The sequence below is a fragment of the Lissotriton vulgaris genome, chromosome 2_2 (assembly GCF_964263255.1).
Source record: "Lissotriton vulgaris chromosome 2_2, aLisVul1.2, whole genome shotgun sequence".
In the NCBI taxonomy this organism is placed as follows: Eukaryota; Metazoa; Chordata; class Amphibia; order Caudata; family Salamandridae; genus Lissotriton; species Lissotriton vulgaris.
The window spans coordinates 6,861,341-6,881,276 of NC_141688.1; the positions used below are offsets into that span (position 1 = coordinate 6,861,341).

General features: G+C 47.1%; 1 protein-coding gene across 1 annotated transcript in view; it reads right to left on the bottom strand.

The window, feature by feature from the left end:
* LOC147728930 (sulfotransferase 1 family member D1-like) overlaps nucleotides 1-15,652 on the bottom strand; it is a 264,975-nt gene extending 249,323 nt beyond the window's left edge. Inside the window, exon 1 of the mRNA XM_086959170.1 lies at nucleotides 15,461-15,652. The gene's annotated coding sequence lies outside the window, so the exon portion shown is untranslated. The remainder of the gene's footprint in view (nucleotides 1-15,460) is intronic.
* Nucleotides 15,653-19,936: the final 4,284 nt, after the last annotated feature.

Sequence of the window (19,936 nt, forward strand, 5' to 3'; positions counted from 1 at the left end):
ACTACCCAAACAACACTGCACTACCCTAAAAAGCTACCCCAGCATGATCCCCTACACTACCCACACATGACTGCACTACCCTGAACCCTAAAACCCTACCCCCAGCATAATCCCATATACTACTGAAACACCACTGCACTACCCTAAACCCTAAAACACTACCCCAGCATGACCCCCTACACTAAACAAACACCACTGCACTACCCTAACCCCTAAAACACTACCACCAGCATGACTACCTAAACTATCCGAACACCACTGTACTACACTGCACCCTAAAATACTACCCACAGCTGACCCAATACACTACCTAAACAACAATGCACTACCCTAAACTCTAATTCCACTACCAGCACGACCCCCTATACTACCCAAACACCACTGCACTACCCTAAACCCTGACACACTACCCCCAGCATGACCCCTACACTACAAAACACCACTGCACTACCCTAAACCCTTACCCAATACCTCAGCATCACCTCTACACTACACAAACACCACTGCACTACCCTAAACCCTAAAACACAACCCAAGCATGACATCTTATGCTACACAAACACCACTGCACTACCCTAAACCCTAAAACACCACCCCAGCACCACCCCCTACACTACCCAAATTCCACTGCACTACCATAAACCGTAAAGCACTACCCCCTACACTACAAAAACACCACTACACTACCCTAAACCCTAAATCTACCCCCTGCATGACCCCCTACACTACCCAAACACATTTGCACTACCCTAAACCCTAAAACACCACCCACAGCATTACACCCTAGACTACCCAAACACCACTGCACTACCCTAAACCCTAAAACACTACCCTCAGCATGACCCCAAATACTACATAAACCCCACTGCACTACCCTAAACCCTAAAATACTACCCTCAGCATGCCCCTAAATACTACAGAAACCCCACTGCACTACCCTAAACCCTAAAACACTACCACCAGCACGACCCCCTATACTACCCAAACACCACTGCAATACCCTAAACCCTAAAACATTACCCCAGCATGATTCGCTATACTACCTAAACACCACTGCACTACCTAAACCCTTAAAACACGACTCCCAGCATGACACCCTACACTACACAAACACCACTGTACTACCCTAAACCCTAAAACACTACCCCCAGCATGACCCCCCTACACTACACTCACACCACTGCACAACTCTAAACCCTAAAACACTACCCCCAGCATGACCCCCTACATTACACAAACACAACTACACTACCTTAAACCCTAAAGCACTACCCCCAGCATGCCCGTCGAGACTACACAAACACCACTGCACTACCCTAAACCCTAAAATACTACCCCCTACACAAACACCACTGCACCGCCCTAAAACCCTAAAACACTACCCCAGCACGACCCCCTAGAGTACCCAAACACCACTGCATTACCCTAAACCCTAAAACACTTTCCCCAGCACTGCCCCATACACTACCCAAACACCACTGCACTACCCTAATCCCCAAAACACAATCCCCATTATAATCAGCTACATTACACAAACACCACTGCTCAACATTAACACTAAAACATTACCCCCAGCAAGACCCCCTGCACAACCAAACAGCACTGCACTACCCTAAACCCTAAAACAATACCCCAGCACGACCCCCTAGAGTACCCAAACACCACTGCATTACCCTAAACCCTAAAACACTTTCCCCAGCACTGCCCCATACACTACCCAAACACCACTGCACTACCCTAATCCCTAAAACACAATCCCCATTATAATCAGCTACATTACACAAACACCACTGCTCAACCTTAACACTAAAACATTACCCCCAGCAAGACCCCCTGCACAACCAAACACCACTGCACTACCCTAAACCCTAAATCTACCCCAGCATTACCCCATACACTACACTAATACCACTGCACTACACTAAACCATAAAAAATGCACCCAGCATGACCCCCTACACTCCTAAACACCAATGCACTACCCTAAACCCTCAAACACTACCCCCAGTACCATACCCTACACTACCCACACACAACTGCACTACTCTAAACCCTAAAGCAATACCCCCAGCACAATCCCTTACAATACACAAACACCACTGCAATACCCTAAACCCTAAAACACTACACCCAGCATGACCGCTACACTACCCAAACACCACTGCACTACCCTAAAACACTACCCCAGCACCACCCCCTACACTATGATCACACCACTGCTCTACCCTAAATCCTAAGCCACTAACCCCAGCATGACCCCCTACATTACACAAACACTAGTCCAAACAGGAACACGGCTCGGGGGTCCGGACACGCTACAAGCCGCTCCTCTGCTAGATACAGCTTGGGGCGTATACTGAAACTAAAACCTCAACACGACATACACGAGTGATTCCCCGCCTATTAGAACTGTACCATGTTCGACGTGGGCGGCAACCTACTATTGAAACTATAATTATCCGTGACCTCCGATACTGAAGATAAGAAATTAAGGCCAAACTAAAAACATACCTATTTACACCCATACCGAAACTGAGTATCTTCACGGTCAAGGGCCCGGCTGGGTCGGAATTATCACCAGCTGAGCGACCTTTTTTTGACCTGGACACAGCCATCTAGCCCTGAGGAATGGCGAGTGCGATGAAACACGTGTCGGCTGGTTGTTTTCTGCATTAAAGACTCCAAGACTTACTCCTCATGAGAGTTTTTGTTTGAACACTTCTGTCAATTATTACTTTTTTTGTTGTATACTGTTACTGAACAACGTATAACACTTTGAGTGCATCGGCAACCAAGTCCGTTTAATAAGGGGTAGTGTTTTCTACTCTAATTGAGTGGTTAGGGTTTCTCTACTCGCCGATTTGCACCTGAATAATAATCCATTTGTATTGTGTGCGTACATACGGGCAGTGCACCCAGAGCTTATACTGATCCAAAAACCGTCAGAATCTATATTACACAAACACTACTAAACTACCGTAATTCCTAAATCACTTCCCCCAGCACTACCCGATACACTACACAAACACCACTGCACTACCCAAATCCCTTAAACACTTCCCCGAGCACGAACCCTGCACTACTCAACAAACGCTGCACTGCACTAAACCCTAAAACACTACCCACAGCACAAACCTGTACATTAAACAAACACCACTGGACAACCCTAAAGCTTTACATCCAGCATGGCCCCTACACTAAACAAACACCACTGCACTACCCTAAACCCTAAAATACTACCCCCAGCACGACCCTCTACACTACCCAAACATCCCTGCACTACCCGAAACCCTAAAACACTACCCCCTGCATGACACCCTACACTACACAAACACCACTGTACTACCCTAAACCCTAAAACATAACCCCAGCAGGTACCCCTCCACTACACTCACACCACTGCACTACCCTAAACCCTAAAACACTAACCCCAGTACGACCCCTACATTACACAAAAAGAATTGCATGACCCTAAATCCTAAAACAGCACAACACCCTACACTACACAAACACTACTGCAATAAACTAAACCCTAAAACACTTCCCCCAGCACGACCCCCTGCACTACCAAAAAACCACTGCACTACCCTAAACCCATAAACACTAGCCCCAGCACAACACCCTACACTACACCAACACCACTGCACTACCCTAAACTCTAAAACAGTATCCCCCTGCACTACACAAACACCACTGCCCTAACCTAAACCCTAAAACACTACCCCTAGCATGAACGCCTACACTACACAACCACAACTGCACTACAATATTCCCTAAAACACTACCCCCAGCACAACACCCTACACTAAACTCACACCACTGCACTAACCAAAACCCTGAAACACTACCCTCAGCAAGACCCCCTACAACCCAAACATCACGGTGCTGTGTTTGGCTCGGAAGCCGGACTGTGAGGGGTCGAGCAAGCCGTTAGATTCGTGGAAGGCGGCGAGCTGACTGTTGACGGTCTTCTCTATGACTTTTGCAGGGAATGGGAGGAGCAAGATGGGGCGGTAGTTCTTAAGTTCAGTGGGGTCTGCTGTAGGTTTTTTCAGGAGGGCGCTGAGTTCGGCATGTTTCCAGCTTTCCGGGAAGGTAGCGGTGTTTAGGGAGCAGTTGATGATATCTCGGAGTTGGGGTACGATGATGGAGTCGGCCTTGTTGAAGATGTGGTGGGGGCATGGGTCGGTAGGCGATCCGGAGTGGATGGAGTTCATCAAGCGGATGGTGTCTTCGGTGCTGATCGGGTTCCAGGCACTGAGGGTGGTGGTGGGGGGCTTCAGTTCGGAGGTAAGGGGAGTGGGCTGGTCGCCAAAGCTGTTATGTATGTCAGTGATTTTGCTGTCGAAAAACGATGCTAGAGAGTCGCAGAGGTCTTGAGAGGGAGTGATGTTGTTGGTGCCAGCGCTGGTATTGGTAAGCTCTTTGACGATGTTGAAGAGTTCCTTGCTGTTGTGGGCGTTGTTGTCGAGTCGATCCTTGAATGCTATTTTCTTGGTGGATCGGATCAGCTGGTGGTGTTTGCGGGTGGCGTCCTTGAGGGCGGTCATGTTGTCTGTGGTTGGGTTTCTTCGCCAGACTTTCTCGAGGGAGCGGCAGTTCTTTTTGGAGTTCTTGAGGTAGTCGTTGAACCAGAGGGCTTTTTTGCTTCCTGGCTTGTTGTGATGGTTTTTCAAGGGTGCTAATTCGTCAGCGCAGTGGGTGATCCATTGTGCGAGATTGATGGCCGCTGGATTTGGTCCGATGGTCTGGGGAGAGGATTTTGGTTTAGCGATGTGGTGAGCTGGTTGGTGGTGATTTTGTTCCAGTTTCTGCGGGAGACTTGTTGAGGGTGGTGGTGGGTCGTTGACTTTCTGAAGTTGAAGTGGACGCAGCTGTGAACCAGTGGAGTTCTGTGGCATGATTGAAGGAGACGTGCTTGCTGGAGGAGAAGATTGCATCGAGCGTGTGTCCGGCATAGTGGGTGGGGGTGTTTAGCAGTTGTTTGAGTCCAAGATTGGCGAGGTTATCCAGAAGGGTGGTGGTGTTGCTATCATTGTCCATTTCCAGGTGGAAGTTGAGGTCTCCTAGGAGAATGTAGTCCTCGGAGGGAAGGGCGTGTGGGCTGATAAAGTCAGCAATGTCTTCGCTGAATTGTGTGCGGGGTCCTGGGGGTCTGTAAATAAGGGTGCCTCTAAGTGTGGTCTTGGGGTCGGTGTGTATCTGGAAGTGAAGGTGTTCGGCTGCTTTTAGGGTGTCGTCGGAGCTGGTCGAGATGCGGATGGTGTTCTTGTGGATGAATGCGATGCCTCCTCCTGTTTGGTTGATGCTGTCTTTTCGGATGATCTTGTAACCGTCCGGGATGGCTATGGCGATGTCGGGCGCTGATGAGGCGTTCATCCAGGTTTCTGTAAGAAAGGCGACGTCCGGCGAAGTGGTGTCGAGTAGGTTCCATAGTTCAGTGGTGTGTCTGTGGACCGACCGGGTGTTGAGCAGGATGGTTGTTGTTTGAGCTCAGTTTGGCGTTTGTGATTGTAGTGTTGGTCCTGATGCAGCAGAACTTGCAGGATTGGCAGGTGAAGGGTCCATGGGTACGTCCTGGGGCGGCTTGGTGGCACTCGGGGAGTCGGCCGATGTTGAGGGCAGAGAGGGTTGCGGCATCGTACGTTAGGTGGGTGGAGAGGTTTTTGCGGGGGCCCGGGGGTCTGGCACTGGGCGCGGTCCGGGCGCGGACTGGCGTAGACGGGCTTACCTTTGGCACGCCTTCGGCGCGCATGGGGCGCGCCCGGTTCGCGTGAACGCTGCGCGCTGGAGCTTCTGTCATAAGTGGGGAGTGGAAGGGGCGGAGCGAGGGAGGAGCAGCTGGGAGGCGGGAGCGGGGTGGCGCATGGGGAAGGGATCGCTTGAGGATGCATTAGGGAGCAGAGGTGGGGCCGCGGGGAGCAGCGGCGGGGAGGAGAGATGGGCTGGGACATCAAATGGCAACGACAACAATAAAAGTCAATGCAGGGCGTGATCGGGGCACAGGCTGGCACAAATGCTTAAATAAGGCAGCAAAAACGATAGCAACAGAAAGAAATGTAAAGCTAGATTGGGGCACAGGCTGTCACAGAAGCTTAATTAAGGCAGTACATACGATACCAACAAGGTGCAAAGCGAGGTCGGGGCACAGGCTGGCAGGGCACGGAGTGGGGGTGAGATGCCAGGACGGCCAGGAGTGGGTGGAGCGACCGGATCTGACTGGGTCAGGACGGTCACAGCTCTCCACCGCTCTGGTCAGTCCTTATGTTCCAGTGGGAGGGAAGAGCAGCTGGGAGGCGGGAGCGGGGTGGCGCGTGGGGAAGGGATTGCTTGAGGATGCAGTAGGGAGCAGGGGTGGGGCCGCGGGGGAGCAGCGGCGGGGAGGAGATATGGGCTTGGACACCAAATGGCAACAACAACAACAAAAGGCAATGCAGGGTGAGATCGGGGCACAGGCTGGCACAAATGCTTAAATAAGGCAGCAAAAACGATATCAGCAACATAAAGAAATGTAAAGCTAGATCGGGGCACAGGCTGTCACAGAAGCTTAATTAAGGCAGTACATACGATACCAACAAGGTGCAAAGCGAGGTCGGGACACAGGCTGGCACAGAAGCTTAATTTAGGCAGTGCATACGATCCCACCAAGGCGCAAAGCGAGGTCGGGGCACAGCCTGGCAGGGCGGCCAGGAGCGGGTGGAGCGCCGGCTGCCTCTCTATTATATTTGGGGAGGCGTTTGGATGATGTTTACTGCCCTAGCACTGCCCCAGTTTTGCCGTGCACCACCAGCATTCTGGCAGCACACCAGCATACCGCACATTTTCTTTTTGTTTGATATATACATATGGCAGAATTCGTACATTCATACATATATGTATGTATTGATATGTTGGCATTTATATATGCATTTAGGAATGATGTTCTGTCACAATGCCCACTTGGGATTTGGCATGAAGTCCCTAACGGCAGCATATAAAAATGTTTTAGTAATTGTTTGCTACTATTAGCATTTAATTTCTACTTCATTTTAAATACATTGTAAATTCATTCTTATCAAATAACTATATATTGATAAAGATTGTTATGATCTTGATGAATGTGATTACAAAGTTCGTATTATTATTTAAAGAACTACAGGTCTGCCTTCACTTTTAATGCATCAGTAGTTTTCACGTGATACGCTTTGAAACAGGACATTAAAAAATGATTGAACAAACTTTATTGAATTGTCAGTGAGCAAGCCTGCTGTGCAGGCGAGACGCATCCAACAACAGTCTCCAGCTGAATTGAAACTTTTAATCAAAGACTCAGCGTCGTCATCCGTACTTTGTGAGGTTGAGTGGAAATTTAATCTGGACTGTGTTTGGGGAGTCCAGTTCGATGAAGTGCCCTCTGTTTTGGAGAAGCGATGGAACATGGGCTAAGAACCTGGGAGTTAAAATTGACGATGAGCTCTCGCTCAAATCCCAGGTGGCTACTCTTAAAGGAACGTGTTTCGGGATCCTCAGGATGCTTCGAAAGTTCTTTCCTCTGCTTTCCGAGGAACATCGGAGGATACTTATAGGATCTTAGCACTTATAGGATCCAGATTGGATTATGCAAATGTTCTGTATCTGGGTCTGCCAGAATATCTCTTACAGCGCATGCAGGTGACCCAGAACGCTGCAGCACGAGCGATTTTTGGCCTGCATCGCCGTACTAGTGCCTCAAACCTACTTCTATCCCTCCATTTGCTTCCTATACGGAAGAGGATAATGTTTAAGGCTATGACCTTAGCCCATAAAGCCCTGCATGCCAATGGTGCAAAATACCTCCAGAAGAGGCTGGACTTTTACCGGCCTGCACGATCCTTAAGATCGGAGTCACTGGCTCTGGCGGTGGTGCCACGTATAAAAAGGGTCCGACTGGGCGGTTGGTCCTTCAGATTCCTTGCCCCCCAGCTATGGAACTCCCTACCGCTGTCCTTGCGGGCCACATCTAATCTGCTTGCCTTTAGGAAGGGTCTAAAGACTTGGCTGTTCTCTGGTTAGTGCGCCTCTCCCTTTTTTTGGTTTCTGTCTTTTTTTTACTGTTATGTTTTCCAGTCTTTCTTAAGGTCTGGAGCACAAAGCGCCGGGACACTCCTTTGGAGTAGCTGTTGCGCTATAAAAGTCCCATATAACATAACATAACATAACAGTCACAAGCAGAGCATTGACATATATATATATATATATATATATATATATATATATATATATATATATATATATATATACCTAGTATCCATAGGAAATCCGCAATATTCTATTTGGAATAACTTTGGCGACGGTGGACGAATCTTCGGGAATTTCTCCAAGAAAATGGCCTGCTCCGCTCCGCTCCTTCCTCAAAAGTTTGGGGATGATTCCTCAAGCGGGGGCTGAGAAAAAAAGGGGTCTCAAAACGTGTTTTCCCCATGCAATTTTCCATAGGACCTTTAGCCAGGGCTACAGCCTGAACGGGTGAACGGAATACACCAAATTTGGCAAAAAGGTAGCGTTCGGTTCGCAGATTACCCTTTTTGTTAAATGGTGTAAATCCGTTCAGTAGTTCCTGAGAAAATTAATAGTAAAATCATGGATATATCTATAGACGACATACTGTACGCGTACCTTCCCGAGCACGAGCTGAATACTAATTGGCTGTCAACACTCCAAACCAGGAAGTGTTGGCAGCCATCTTGTGCCTCGGTAGAACCGAGGCACAAGAAATCAATTTAACAAAGGAGGAAAACATGCAAATGGGGCAGGGTAGAAACACCCTGACCCCCTAGGCCTGCTCATGGGTCCCACAAGGACCCCCAAGGCCCAAAAAAAGTTTAGTTTTTTTTAATTCGGGGTACGCGTAGGTACGCGTACCCCGTGAAAAAAAAATCTGATCTGCTTTTTTTGAAATTAGACCCCGGGGGACCAAATCCCGTGGGCATTATGCCAAAAAGTGTGGGGGGCCCAATCCCCCCCACACTGTCCCGAGGACCAACACCCCCTGGGGGAAAGTAATTATGATAGGGGGGCACACGGCCCCCCCAAAGCCCGGGGACTGCCACCCCCGGGTCTTTGATATTATTATGGGGGCCTCTAAGGCCCCCTGAGCCCCAGGGACCGCCACCCCCGGGGCTTTATTACTAAGTATGCAGAGGGGCTCACGCCCCCACACTGCCCCAGGGACCACCACCCCTGGGGAAAAGTAATTATGATAGCAGGGGGCATACAGCCCCCTCACAGCCCCGGGGACTGCCGCCCCCGGGGCTTTGATATTAATGATGGGGGCCTCTAAGGCCCCCGAGCCCCGTGGACCGCCACCCTGGGGCTTTATTACTAAGTATGCGGGGGATTCATGGCCCCCCACACGCCCCAGAGACTGCCACCTAGCCCACCGGGGCACTAATATTTAAAACAAGGGGGTCCGTGATGGACCCCCAGCCCCGGGGACCACTACCCCCCCGGTGCTTTACAATTGTCCCTTCTGGAGCCCTTGATGGCCCTGGGGACCGCCAACCCCCAGGGCCGTCTCCTGTCGTGTCCCGGGGTGCCTACCCCCGGGACACTGCTGTTTGGTATGGTAGGGCGGGAGCCTCACGGCTCCCGCCCTACCATAGCAAACTTCTTTGGTTTTTGGAAGAGAGAGCAGGAGAGAGCCAAAAACCAAAGACTTTTGCTTTTCTGCATGGGGAGCAGCATGTTAGCTGCTCCCCATGCAGAAAAGCAATGTCGGCTCCCGCAGAATGCGGGGAGACGGCAGGGACAGTGGGGGGCTTGGGGACCCCCCCACGGCCCCCAACGAGGAGGGCCAGGCCCTGGGGGGATGGGGTCCCCAGGGCCAGAAGTGGCCCGGGAGGAGCGCCACGCGGCCCTCTTCCCAAATTTTTTTTTTAAAAAGGCTAGCCCCGGCACTTTAAGGGGGGCATAGTAGGGGGGCTATGCAGCCTCCCTCCACAAAAAAATAAAAGAAAAAATGGCCATGCCCGGGGGTTGGGGTCCCTGGGACGGAATTGGCCATAGGAGGGGGGCCACGCGACCCCCTTCCCTTTAAAAAAAAAGAATTGGGAACAGGCCCTGGGGGATGGGGTCCCCAGAGTAAAAAAAAAAAAGAAATAGAAGGGGGGCTACACAGCATCCTATCTTAAAAGTATTTTTTTTTAATATGGATCGGGAGGAGGCCACGCCCCCTCCCTGCACCTCTCTGCAAACGCGCCCCCTGGCACGTTTGCAGAGGTGGAAGTAATTCGAATTGCATACTGTGGGTCCCTGGGGGCCAACTAGCCCACCAGAAGCCTCCAGTACCAGGGGGCTCCCACGCAGAGAGGTGTAATGAGGCCACGCCCCTTTTTAAGCCTCTCTGCAATGCAGCCCCCTGGCGCATACTGGAAGTTGCTGGTGGGCTAGTTGGTCCCCCAGGGACCCTCAGTATGCAAGGGGAATTAGTTCCTCATCTGAAAAAGCACCAGGGGGCTGCTTTGTAGAGAGGTGTAAAAAGGGGTGTGGCCTCATTACACCTCTTTGCAACGCTGCCCCCTGGCGCATACTGGAGGTTCCTGGTGGTCTAGTTGGCCCCCAGGGACCCCCAGTATGTAAGGGGAATTAGTTCCTCCTCTGCAAATGCGCCATGGGGCTGCGTTGCAGAGAGGTGTAAAAAAGGGCGTGGCCTCATTACAGCTCTCTGCAACGCAGCCCCCTGGCGCATACTGGAGGTTCCTTGTGGGCTAGTTGGCCCCCAGGGACATCCAGTATGCAAGGGGAATTAGTTCCCTCTCTGCAAACGTTCCAGGGGGCTGCGTTGCAGAGAGGTGTAATGAGGCCATGCCCCTTTTTACACCTCTCTACAACGCAGTCCCCTGGTGCACACTGGAGGTTCCTGGTGGGCTAGTTGGCCCCAGGGACCCCCAGTATGCAAGGGGACTTAATCCCCCAACTTAGAACATGCTACAGGGCGCGTTGGCACAGTGGTGAAGGTAGGGGGTGGGGCTAGAGGTGATGTGAGTGCAAACATGCCCTGTGGCGCGTTTTAAGTTGGGGAAATAATTCCTCTTCAATCCAGAGGTCCCCTAGGGGGCAACTAGTCCAACAGGTATCTCCAGTAAGCGCCACAGAGTTGTGTTATGGAGCTGTGTTGCAGAATGTTGTAAAAAGGGGGCGTGCCCTCTGAACACCTCTCTGCAACACAGCTCCCTGACGCATACTGGTGGTACTTGGTGGGCTAGTTGGCTCACAGGGGACCTCAGTATTGAAGAAGAATTAATTCCCCAACCTGAAACGCGCCACGCGGCATGTTTGCAAACATGTTACCTCAGGCCCTGCTCCCTTCCTTCACTATTGAGCAAAATATTCCTGTAAAATCAGCTGAACTACGAATTCAGATTTACTCATCTGTTATCAGGAGAGACCTTAGTTCTGCATCTTTCAGCCCACTACTGAACTTGAAAAGTAATTTTAACTGTACTTACAGTAACTTAAATTTCCTTCCATAGGCTAACATTGACTGGTTTCACTTGGAAATTTTTCGAAGTGTGGAGTTTGGAACTTTAAAAAATTTCTCAAAAATCAGCCGAACCACGAATTCCGATTTACTCACCTGTTATCAGGAGAGACCTCAGTGCTGCATCTTTCAGCTCACTACTTTTCCTGAAAAGTACATTTAACTGTACTTACCAGTAACTTGAATTTCCTTCCATAGGATATCATTGCCTGCTATATTAAATATATATCAAATAAAAAAATATGAAATAAAAAAAATATTACAATTTCAAAAAAATGTAAAACATTTTTTTCAATTTATATTAAAATATGTATTGTAGTTAAAAAAAAATATCTAGAAATAAATACTTTAAAACAATGTAGTAAATTAGTATAAAAAAATATAACAATTAATGCATTTAAAAATTATCATTTACAAAACCTTTGAAATTCACTGAAAAAACCATAGGTTTCCGCCACGTTATAGTTAGGAATTAGCATTTAAAAAACCTTCGAAATTCACTGAAAAAGCCATAGGTTTCACACATGTTATAGTTAGCTGGACATTTCACTCATACAAAACCATTGAAATTCCCCTGTTATAGTTAGTTCAGCTAACTATAACTTGCGTGCCCGCAATGCACTGCTGATGACATCAAGTATTACATCATTAATCAGAAGACAGAAGCAATCAGCAGCTGACCAAGGTTTCTCACATCCACTTCGTCTGTTTCAGAATTATTAGGCGGTGCGACTACTCTCACCATCCGCTGCCAAGGATGTATATCAGACCAATAGTTATATAAGAGCAGAGAGGCGCACACAGTGAAGTCAATAATGTAAGAAAGTCCAAAAGGAATTGTAGATCTTCGGTTCTTATTTATAAAAATGTTCTTTATTTTCATGTACAGCGGCACAGCCAACGCGTTTCATTCCCATTCGTGCCTTGGGAATTTCATCAGGGCATGTATTAGACAGTTTCTCTCGGTCGTACTTCTTCGAGAGCAATATATATGACAGTCACGGTAGGTCACAGTGTGTGCCTGCAAGCCGCTTTGTGCTTGGTTCCGAGTGGATGCATCCAGTATTCCACGAGGAGGAGCGGCGGAAAACGGGGGCCTTATCAAAGGCACCGTTGCGTTAACACGCTATTTAAAACCCTACTGAAGCCGGATACTTTACCGAGCATTCAGACCCCCCCTTCCGTTTCGGAATTCCCCCGAGGGATCCAGAACTTTCCTCTTTATTGACTTGCCCTAGTGACAGTGATCAGACACTCCGGGGGGACTTGGATCAGTATTCCACTCGGAACCAAGCACAAAGCGGCTTGCAGGCACACACTGTGACCTACCGTGACTGTCATATATATTGCTCTCGAAGAAGTACGACCGAGAGAAACTGTCTAATACATGCCCTGATGAAATTCCCAAGGCACGAATGGGAATGAAACGCGTTGGCTGTGCCGCTGTACATGAAAATAAAGAACATTTTTATAAATAAGAACCGAAGATCTACAATTCCTTTTGGACTTTCTTACATTATTGACTTCACTGTGTGCGCCTCTCTGCTCTTATATAACTATTACATCATTAATGACATGGTCAGTGTTATCACTCATGACATCACTGATGACATCGCAAATGACATCACTGATGACATCCCTGATGACATCATCCTTGTGAAAGAGTGGCAGACCTCCTCTCACCCTAATATAACCTTTGATACACACATTCAAAAATAGAAACTAAAATTTTCAAAAAAATGGAGATACCAATACTAGTTACAAAAATGTATTCAGTAATTCCAACATCTACATACACATCCACTCATTCACCAACAGTTCTATATAGTCACTCATACATGTACTCACTCATCATATGTACTCATACACCTATACATCCTGTTACACACTGATACTCATCCATAGAGTTACTGACACACATACTCACACAATCAAAAATCCATTTACTTGCATATACAGCTATACACACACCACTACACTTACTTCTACAGAAACGTAGACATACTTACTCTCTTAAAGAATCACTTATAGAAACACATACTTATTTATACAGGAACTCTTCCAATCTCTCACACTCTCACATATAATCACTTATATACATCAATTTTCACAAATAGTAGATTAAAACACATGTAGTTACTCATAAAGATACTATTGAGACAGTTATTCACTCACTAACACACCCATAAACACACTCATCCACCCATACAGTCCTGCACACATGTTGTGTTTAAAACACATACAAACAGTGAGTCACTCATTCATGCATCTGTGCGCTAAGTAATACCCCTCACCAAACCATACAGACACTCATTCTGATACTCAAAAAAACAACTAATAACCCATATAGACACTCATATAGCTACTCACCAACCCATGCAACCACTTATACACAAAGTGAGACACTGATACAGATATTTAAATATGTAAACATTACTCGGTAATACATGTATTCACTAAGATACACTTTCTAAGTCAGTTATGCATTCAATTTTACAAAAAAAATCTATTTAGACACTTATTGATCCATTTATTCTTCCGTCGACCTTTAGATATACATTTATGAATAATATTTATTTTTCAAAAAGACACACATTCACTGGATGATGTCATCAGTGATGTCATTTGAGATATCACCAGTGATGTCATGAGTGATGTCACTGACCATGTCATGAGTGATATAATATGTGATGTCATCAGCAGTGCATTGCGGGCGTACAAGTTATAGTTAGCTGAACTAACTATAACGGGGGAGTTTCAATGGTTTTGTATGAGTGAAATGTCCAGCCAACTATAGCATGTGTGAAACCTATGGTTTTTTCAGTGAATATACATATACATAGATATTCACTGAAAAAATAACAAAAGTTTACAGTGACCTTCATTGCAGTGAGTTCGAGTAGAAGTAGGAAATAATAAAGTCAAAAAGAGAAGAAGTGTGGTATATGAAGGAGAGATGGAGTGTGAACAGGAGGTGGGGCAATAGAAGCAAAAGAGAGTTAAAAACAGAGGATTGGTCCCAGGATGCAGCCATTTAAGACAGAGAGGAGTTTTGTTGTTGTTGTTATTGTGACACAACATTCATTCATGCACGATGCTAGAAGAGGAAAGTCGAAGCAAAGAACGAGCGCTGACTGTCCTACTGCACAGTTGGGTTGTGGCCTGTTATACTGAAAAAGTGCCACAATGTTACGTCATGCATGTTATGTCATATACAATATTCATATGCATCTCTGAAGGACGTATGTCCGTCCTTCAACATATAACCATGTGCATCCATTTATTATTCTTTGCTAAATACCATAATATCGGTAATATTAATGATAAACCAGCATGTCTGTAGCACCAAATGACTGTACCCTTTTTTATGTATGCTTATATGTTCGCAATCAGCTACTTTCCCCTTTTTAGACTAGTCCTTCATCATTTGGCCTAGGATGAGAGGACCTGCGTTGCATGACACAAATTACCAAGGTGCTTAAGTTCATACAAACACCACAAACCGTTTTGTTTATGCATTGCAACAATATTTGATTTAATTCCATGTTAAGAAAAGGCATTGAATTTTGATAAGGATACACTGTCCAAAATGTGCATGAAATAAATGGCCATCAAATAGACCCGGATATTGCATTGCATGGTGCCTCGTTCGTCTAAATGCTTTTTTATTGACTAGGCTCACTAATTCATATATTCACTTAAAAGTGCTCACAAATACAAAAGTGATAGAGCCAGGGAACGGTAAAGGGCGGAGAGACAGGAGCTTAAATGGAGTGGGAAAACGAGCAAGAGTAATAGAGGTGAAAACAAATAGGAAAAAAGAGAGCGAGAGAGAGCGAGAGAGAGCAAGAAAGGAGAGAGATAATTCTACTTGAGATAGAGGAGAGACATCAAGTCGATGCTCTTCCCTCTATCTCAAATTACATTACTGCTGCTTTCTCTTTGTTATTTGCGGTTACCTTACCCTAATTAGAAGTAGTTTGTCCTTCTAGTCTCTGTCCCAGTCCTGCGGTTGGAGAGGTGAGGGTTGTTGTCGCAGATAGACCAATCCAATTCAATTTCACAATCTGAAGAGCTGAAAGTGAAAACTCTTAGACTCCGGGTGAAAAGCTGTAAAGAGATAGACTTAGCAGAGCACGAGCAGTGTATGTATGTCTTTGCAGCATGAAGCATGTGCTCCGACGTCGAAGTCATGAGTTGAGTCTTATGAATCTGCCAACTTATCACAAGAGTGGGGTCAGATATACTTCTCAACCAGACCCCACCCTGTAGCAACTTAGGCGAGCCTGCAGTCATTATGGGTTTAGAAATCATTGACAAACAGCCCTGGCAAGTACAGCACTGATGCTGTGCACGCCCGGGTCTTCAAAATATGAACATTGGAAATGGAAAGACCTCATTTTTTAACATTTGACCCTTCGTGAATATTTCAGAGAAATATCATCCAGTTATCGTTGCTCCATAGTGGTGGCTCCTGGTGCGGGGCGGAGGGGTTCCTCCCTTCCAAGTTTACAAGCCATGTGGATAATAATTGCAAAAATGATAACACCAGTGCCGAATAAGGATGGTATAAAGCAGCGTTGTGAGTGGGGTCTTCAATTGCGTGAGCAAGTTCGGTTGGCACATATGTGGCCTGCTCTGGCCACGAAGACTCCGCACCGCAAGAAGAGCGGGTCCGTGTGTCCTTGGAATCGAGACACACAAAAGGAACAACGTGTCAGTTCGGATCGGCGCAAAACAAGCAGCAAGTTATTCCAGTTTTAATCATCGAACAAACTGGATTTTAATGTTAGAGGATGGGGGACAGCAATACCACTTTGGTTTGAACTGGGACTACGGCATTCACAATGCCAAGTGTGGACACGCCCATAGGGAAAGAACCATGATTTAAATCAACTGCCACCTGCCAAACTGTTTCCCTGCCCCAGAGCCAAGCCGGTGATCAAGGGGAAACCCTCCCCGAAACACGTATGGCGATTATGGCTGAAGGAATCACTGTATGAACTGCTGTTAGCTGGCTACTGCCGGCCGGATAAAGATGGTGTAAAGCAGCGTTGTGAGCGGGGTCTTCAATTGCGTGACCAAGTTCGGTTGGCATATATATATATATATATTCACTTAAAAAACCATAGGTTTCAGGCCTTATATAGTTAGGAATTAGCATTTAAAAAACCATTGAAATTGCTCCTATATAGTTAGTTGTACTAACTATATTTCGCGCACCCGCAATCCACTGCTGATGATGTCACATATTACATCATTCATGACTTGGTCAGTGTCTGTATAATGTATGAGTGCATATGATAGTGTTGTATTGATGAGTGACTGTATGTATGAGTGATTCTATGGGTGAATGAGTGAATGTGTGTGTAGACCTAGGAATCAGTGAGTGCGTATGTAGTAACTGGTATTGGTGTGTCAATGGTTTCAAGAATGGTAGTCTGTATTTAACACTGGATGTATCAAAGGTTATATTAGAGTGTGAGGAGGTGCATCGTATTATCACTTGAATGATATCATCAGTGATGTGATCAGTGATGTCAAATGAGATGTCATCAGTGATGTCATCAGTTATGTCATTTGAGATGTCATCAGTGATGTCATCAGTGATGCCACTGACCATGTCATGAATGATGTAATATGTGACATCATCAGCAATGTATTGCGGGTGCGCAAAATATAGTTAGTACAACTAACTATATAGGAGCAATTTCAATGGTTTTTTAAATGCTAATTCCTAACTATATAAGGCCTGAAACCTATGGGTTTTTAAGTGAATTTGCAAGGTTTTTTTAAATGCTAATTCCTAACTGTATAAGGCTTGAAACCTATGGTTTTTTCAGTGAATTTGCAAGGTTTTTTAAATGCTAATTCCTAATTATATCAGGCGTGACACCTATATTTTTTTTCAATAAATTTCAAAGGTTTTGTAAATGCTAATTCTATTAGCGGATAACGTTTATATATGTTATTATCCTTCTGGGACACCTGAGCAGCCATCTTGTTTCTCAGGAGAAGTGAGGCACAAGAGAGCACAAAACAAGAGTGGAAAACGCGAAAAGGGGGCAGGGTTGAGACCCCCTGACCCCCTAGCCCTTCTCAGAGGGTCCCAGAAGGACCACCAAGACAACAGTATCTTGATAAGACTTGCAGACAAAGGCGGTAATATAGTGATCATGCCTAGAGAAATGTACATACGAGAGGCAGAAAAACAACTATATGATGAAAAAACTTACAAGATATCGAATAGAACTGAATATAACAAGAGCATCAACAGCATATGGGACAAACTTACAGAATGGAGTCAAGTCAAGTCAAGTTAAAATTTGTATAGCGCAGTACTCTCCCAGAGGGTCTCAAGGCGCTTGAGGGAGGGGGGGTACATTATTTATCAAATATCCAAGTTTTGAGTTGTTTTCTGAAGGAGAGGTGGTTCTGTGTCAGGCGAAGGTGGGTGGGGAGAGAATTCCAGGTTTTGGCCGCTAAGTAGGAGAAAGATCTTCCTCCCATGGTGGATCTTTGGATGCGTGGAATCGGGGCGAGGGCTTGATTGGACGATCGTAGTTGGCGGGTGGGGGTGTAGTAGGTCAGGTGCGTGTTGAGGTATTTGGGTCCTAGGTCGTAGAGGGCTTTGTGTGCGTGGGTGAGGAGACGGAACGTTATTCTCTTGTTGACGGGGAGCCAGTGGAGGTCTCTTGGTGAACGGATATGTGATTGTGGCGTGGGATGTCAAGGATGAATCTGGCGGAGGCGTTCTGAATGCGTTGGAGTTTTTTCTGTAATTTGGCTGGGGTTCCTGCGTAGAGGGTGTTTCCGTAGTCCAGTTGGCTTGTGACAAGTGCATGCGTGACCGTCTTTCTTGTTTCCATGGGGATCCAACGGAAGATCTTTTTGAGCATACGTAGGATGTTAAAGCATGATGATGAGACGGCGTTGACTTGTCTGGTCATCGAGAGGGAGGAGTCCAGGATGAAGCCCAGGTTGCATGCGTGGTCCATTGGTTTGGGTGCGCTGCCCAGGGCCGGTGGCCACCATGAGTCGTCCCAGGAAGAGGGGGATGATCCTAGGATGAGGACTTCCGTCTTGTCTGAATTTAGTTTTAAACAGCTGTTCTTCATCCACTCGGCTACGTCTTTCATCCCTTTGTGTAGGTTGGTTTTGGCGGTGTTTGGGTCTTTGGTGAGGGGGAGGATCAGCTGTGTGTCGTCAGCGTAGGAGATGATGTTGAGGTTTTGTTGGCGCGTGATGGATGCAAGGGGGCTCATGTAGACGTTGAAGAGGGTGGGGCTGAGTGATGATCCTTGTGGTACGCCGCAGATGACTTCAGTGGCCTCTGACCTGAAAGGGGGGAGGCGGATTCTCTGGGTTCTTCCGGTGAGGAACGAGATGATCCAGTCCAATGTTTTTCCTTGTATCCCGACGTTGCTGATGCGTTTTATGAGGGTGCTATGACAGACCGCGTCGAACGCTGCGGAGAGGTCCAGTAGGATGAGGGCAGCTGTTTCTCGGTTGTCAAGTAGTGTTCGAATGTCGTCTGTGGCTGCGATGAGGGCGGTCTCGGTGCTGTGTTTGGCTCGGAAGCCGGACTGTGATGGGTCGAGGGAGCCGTTAGACTCGAGGAAGGCGGCGAGCTGACTGTTGATGGTTTTCTCAATGACTTTGGCAGGGAATGGGAGGAGCGAAATGGGAAGGTAGTTGTTAAGTTCGGTGGCGTCTGCTGTGGGTTTCTTCAGGAGGGCGCTGAGTTCGGCATGTTTCCAGCTTTCCGGGAAGGTGGCGGTGTTGAGGGAGCAGTTGGTGATATCTCGGAGATGGGGTGCGATGATGGAGTCGGCTTTGTTGAAGATGTGGTGGGGGCATGGGTCGGTTGGCGATCCGGAGTGGATGGAGTTCATCAAGCGAATGGTGTCCTCAGTGCTGATTGGGTTCCAGGTGCAAAGGTTGGTGGTGGGGGCTTCGTTTCGGAGGTAGGGGTGTGGACTGGTCACCGAAGCTGTTATTTATGTCAGTGATTTTGCTGTGGAAGAACGAGGCTAGAGAGTTGCAGAGGTCTTGAGAGGGAGTGATGTCGTTGGTGCCGGCGCTGGGATTGGTAAACTCTTTGATGATGTTGAAGAGTTCCTTGCTGTTGTGGGCGTTGTTCTCGTGTCGATCCTTGAATGCTAATTTCTTGGTGGATCGGATCAGCTGATGGTGTTTGCGGGTGGCGTTCTTGAAGGTGGTCATGTTGTCTGTGGTTTAGTTTTTTCGCCAGGCTTTCTCGAGGGTGCGGCAGATCTTTTTGGATTTCTTAAGTTCGTCATTGAACCAGGGGGCTTTTTTGATACCCGGCTTGTTTTGATTGTTTTTCAAGGGTGCTAATTCATCAGCGCTGTGGGTGATCCATTGTGTGAGGTTGATGGCTGCTTGATTTGGGTCCAATGATTTGGCGGGAGGGTTT